Below are 5,688 nucleotides of genomic sequence, written 5' to 3'. Positions count from 1 at the left end.
AAATACGTTTTATATACAGTAAGATGCATTGAATGTAATATCACGGTTGTTTTTCGACTATCTATTCATCTTAAATTAACATAAATAAATGGAACGCGTCTTGTCTTTCCAATTTTCGTATGTCCCGACATTTATAGCTTATACGGTCAGATCTGTGTGTGCGCATGCCTATATAGTATCTGCGAAAAAAAAAATCATTTTGTTGCCATTATACGTTTATAGCAGAGACCACATACCATCAATTAAGTAGTTAGATATGGAAAATGTCCGTCGTAATCTTTTATATTGCACTCAAACAGTGCACATAAAACAAAACATTGGGATGAGCGTTTCCCACATCAAACTACTCTCAGTTGTCTGCTCTTTTCTTTAAAAGTGCATATTCAACACAATATGTTTACATTCGGCAGATACTGAACATGCGCGAACCCAGATCCTGTTCCATAAAACATAAAGAAAACTTGTCCTCTGTTCTGGTAATCCTGTCGTTCGTCGGTCTATCGTTCGTTACTTAAACGCATTATTTCCACTAACGTACCCAACTAACTTATCGCGCACCCAATCGCGCACACAACTCACGCACCCAATAGGTTTCATAACCAATATTTTCTGCCTCTCTTCTATCCCTAATCAAAATAGGGAACGGGTGGTCTATGTCCTAGGTTAAAAAGATGTCATTCCTCAACTCTTTGAATCTAGAAATCTTGAGTAGAGCCTATAAAGAGAGAGAGAGAGAGAGAGAGAGAGAAAGCGAGAGCGCACGAGATGAGAGAGAGAGAGTTACCGCGCGTGAGCGGAGAGGAGAGAGAGAGAGAGAGAGAGAGAGAGAAAGAAAGCGAGAGAAAGAGAGAGTCTTCCTTTAAGAAGTAGCGAAATAGACGGAGAAGGGTAGTTGACTGGCTAGAGGAGTCTGACTCGACGCTGGACGGGTGTCGGGCCGCCTTGGTTTTAGTTGACCATGCAGGTTGCGTTATGTATCTCGTAACACACACACAGACACACGCACGCACGCACGCACGCACGCACGCACGCACGCACACACACACACACACACACACACACACACATATATATATATATATATATTCAAGGATTTCGACCATGATTGCGGTCTACCAATTTGTCGACAGCTTACAGCCCTACATTGACTGGACGCGGGGGTATACAATGGGATATGGTTTATTGCTTTTTTGGTGAACGCTACGACTATTTTTACGGCTGTCGCACTATCGCAATATCGCACTATCGAGTTACTAATATCAGGAGTATCTCAGCATAGATTTCTGAAATAAATTATTATTAGTTGACATGTGTTTATAATTAGGAGAGCGCACCTGTAGGGTGCAAAATTCCTACTTCTTCCCCTTTCGTCCTTCCTTTGCCTCTCTTGTCCCTCGCCCAGCCCCCTTCAACGGCGACCGACGTCGCATCGCCATTTGCCCCTACATGAGCATAGCTGGGAATCGTGGCGCGATGTTGCGAGCGAAGTGAAGCATTCAGATCAGATTTTACCATGCACACGTGCTGTCAGCCTGTCCGGCTCCAGTTTAAACGTATAAGAACGGATGACGAATATTATCTTGGCAGTTAACGGCGGCCGACGTCGCAGCGCCATTTGCCCATACATTAGCATAACTGCATGGGAATCGTGGCGCGATCTTGCGAGCGAAGCAAAGCATGTAGATAAGATTTTACCATGTAGATAAGATTTTACCATGCACTTACCACGCAAATAATATTTTGCAAAGATAATGCATTAATGCAGACAAATGAAGAGGAGTTATCCTAACATAGATTTATATGATTATATTCTATCAGTAGACAACTCTTAAATGGTCGCGTCTGGCGTCCTGGAAGTACCCGTTCCCCTTCCGCTCCTTTAACATGTAAACTGCGAGTATACGTAGCCACGCGTATATAGGAGCAACTGTCCATGGATACGACGAACCTCACCGCGAACCTCATCCAACCAAGTAATTCGCCGCCTTGTCTCGGTATTTTAGTATAGCTCATAAGGTCTATGTCCCCTAGGGTACTATCGGAGGGTACCCTGGGGGACATAGACCCTCTCAGCTTTCGTATAAGATGACATCAGGACACTTCCACGTCCGTAGGAATGTCTACAGGACACGCACTCTCTCTCTCTCTCTCTCGCTCGCTCTCTCTCTCTCTCCTCTCTCTCTCTTTCTCTCATTAAATTTCTCTCCTCTCTCGACTCCCACTTCTCTTCTCATCTGACTCTTCCTTCTCTGTTCTGTCTGTCGCTCACTCTCTTCGTTCGCACTCTACCTTCTTTTAGCTTCAATAAATAGCAGCTATGACTACTTAACACCCACGGCATAATTGCCAAAACCGCTCGTTAACTGGTGTATCGCGTGAATAACGCCAAATTTACACAGAACAATGAGCTACCTCGCAACACCATGATTGCAGTTTTTCCAGGAAACAGATGCATGGAAGCCAGCCGCTTGAGGAGCAAACTCTCAGTGTTTACGCGCGTCCGTAACACTAGGCATGCCACGGGTGTGAACATGACTTTGTGTTACATAATTCGGTTGCGAAATGCGCCGTTGTGATGCTCTTTACGTAAATTAGAACATGTTGACTGTTCTCGCTGACGCTGGTGGTGTGACGGAGGTGTCACAGGTAAAATTTATGGGAGGGTGTGCGTGTATGTTATGTGTGTGTAATTTGTGTGTTGTGTCGTGTGCTGTGTGTGTGGTGCTGTTATGTGTGTGTGTGTGTGTGTGGGTTGTGTGTGTGTGGGTGTGCTGTGTGTGTCCATGTGTATGTGCGTGGTGACTGTGTGTGTGAGTGTGTCGTGTGTGAGTGTGTGTGTGTGTGTGTGTGTGTGTGTGTGCGTGTATGGATGTGTGTGGTATGTGTGTGTTTGTGTGTGTGTGGTGTGTGTGTATTTGTGTGTGTGTGTGTGTATATTGTGTTGTGTGGGTGTGTTGTGTGTGTGTGTGTGTGTTGTGTGATGTCGTGTGAGTGTGTGCAGTTGCGCGGATGGTGTGTGCGCTTGTGCGTGCGATTACAGGATACGCTCGCGGATATTAAGAAATAAAAGGTAGATATCCTCTCAGTATACTTAGGGATATCTACCGTGAATGCGACCGATAACCTAATGACATCTCAGCGGCACAATAAACTAACAATAGTTAACTGGTTACGGATCTATCACTGAGTGCTGAAATAGGCTGATTTCGCATTAGATAAGACGGCCTAGAAAAGACTGTTCAATGACAAAGAGATCGCAGCAATACGATACACAACATGCCGATAAGCGATCAAACGCCAATACTTCATAGCACCCCCGTACCGTGCTTGTTTTAGCGATTAAGTACGTCACCCCCCCCCCCCTCCCCGCCGCACGAGTTCAACGAGGTGCTGATATATTGGCCGAAAATAATTATATGTTCACGTCACACGTAGACGTACGACGCACGGCGATTATCGAAATGACTAACTTTCGCTCCATTTGTCATCTGCCACGTTTGCTTTTTTCGCCGCCCATGTCACATCGGTCGATGCCGAGGTTGGTGTGATGGTGGTGGTCTACGATGTATGACTACGATGTCGTGTGTGTTAACGATGTAACGAGTTAACGATGTTTTTGAGTTATCGTAGTCATTCATCGTAGTTCATACGGTCACACACACACATATCGTGGATCACCCGGTTATCATTGAGGTCTCGAGAGTCTCCGAGATCTCTCTGGCGGTTGTGCGAACTGCCGCTGGCATGCTGTGACGCAGTGCATTGGCGCATGATGAATGTGGTGTGAGATAAACGGAAACTTGACACTCGCAGCACTCGCGTGTGTGTAACTTCCTTAGTTTGTTCTCTGCGGGGGTAGGGGGGGGCTTCGCAGCACGCCGCACGGACCATACGGCATAGCTGAATGTGGTGTTGTGTGTTCGTGTGTGTTGTGTTGTGTGTGTGTTGTGTTGGGTGCGTGCGTGCGTGCGTGCGTGCGTGCGTTTTTTGGGGGCCGGTTTTTTTTGTCGTGCGTGGTATGCCTCTATTCCACACAGACACGAATCCACACGAATTCGCTGTACGAATTTGCATAAAAATTTATAGGATTCGTAGTGAATCGACTAATCATTCGTGAAGTCTTAACTGATTCGTCATTTATTCTAGTTCAGTTCTTTCAATCTTGAGCGATCGGATATTCGTGGCAAAGTTTTGTTAGCTGTTCAAAATTTTTTGAGCGACGGAACCTCTTGATTCCAAAAATCGTAGTTAATTCGCTAACAAATTCGTCAGGCATGCTTTAGGCCCATCGGTAACTGATCGTACGATCGTACCTGTATGCGTACAGAATCGTAGAGCGTCACGCTCATTTGGAAGAAATTTATGCAAAATTCAACGAATCCTCACGAAGTCCTAATAATTATCAATTCTTGGCGATTCGTAGGATTCGTGCGTGTCGTGTGGATATAGAGGCTAATATGCGTGCTTTGTCTGCATGCTGCTTGGGTGCTTCGTAGTTGTAGGTATGTGTGCTTGCGTGTCGTGGGTGTGATGCGTGCGTGTGTATGTGCGTGCCGTTAAATAGAGAGACGCGGAACAAATGTAGATGTCGGTCACGTTTGCCCTACATCGTTATACACGCTAGGCTTTTCTTTTATACGCCCTATACCTGAAATACTTGCTCAGGCCTTAGCACCCTATCCCTTTTCTCGGATTTCTCATTTGCATGCACCTAATATTCTCTTGACCCTCTGACGCTCTGTTGACCTCATATCCCCCGCTCTCTCCTCTCTCTCTCTCTCTCTCTCTCGACTCTCTTCTCTCTCTCTATCTATCTCGCTCTCTCTTTATCGCTCTCACTCACTTCTCATTTTATGCCCAGCTTCCTTCTCTCACTGGTTCTTTTTCTCCACCCATCTCTCTCTCTCTCTCGCTCTCTCTCTCTCTCTCTCTCTCTCTCTCTCTTATACCCGCGATTCCCCCTCCCTCACTTTGCTACTTCCCGTACTCTTGGCACTGCAGCCTCACAATCTACGCAGCCCATTCTCCGTATCACGACACACATCGCATCGTTGATCTTGGCATAATAAAACGCGCCCTGTCCATTGTACGTGCCGCTTACGATCACACACAGGCGGTAAACTCGCCAACTGCACCTACTTGACTTCCTCATTTCACAGACAGGCGTGGATACGGAATGATCTAGTTAGTATCTTCCGGTCACACCGGGCATTACGTGTTTAGAGGTGTAAGCTGCGATGACCCTTTACGTACTATAACCATGGGACTGCCGCGGGCGCTGCATGTGTGACTGATTGTGTACTTGCGTAGTGAGTTAGCGCACGATTCAAACGCCGTCTTGCTCGATCTCAGTGAACTATTACCGAACCGATATGCAGCAGTCCAAGATGTACATCAACCTGAAACTACTTCTGGCTATGCCTGTAAAGTGTACGAAGTTAGTAGTTCTGCACGCTACTGTTTTGGCAAACAAAGATGGCGCGTGTGGTTTATACGACGTCGAATCATAAATAAAAACCACTGGTTTTTATGTATAGCGAGGCCGAATAAACGTTCTATTACGCCGAATATCAATATAAATATTACGCCATAAAAAAACAGGATAAAGCCTATATATATATATATAATTATAGATAGAAAAAGGATAGAAAGATAGATAGATAGATAGATAGATAGATAGATAAGATA

The sequence above is a fragment of the Priapulus caudatus genome, unplaced genomic scaffold (assembly GCF_000485595.1).
Source record: "Priapulus caudatus unplaced genomic scaffold, Priapulus_caudatus-5.0.1 Scaffold223, whole genome shotgun sequence".
NCBI lineage: Eukaryota > Metazoa > Priapulida > Priapulimorpha > Priapulimorphida > Priapulidae > Priapulus > Priapulus caudatus.
This window is presented reverse-complemented; position numbering follows the sequence as displayed.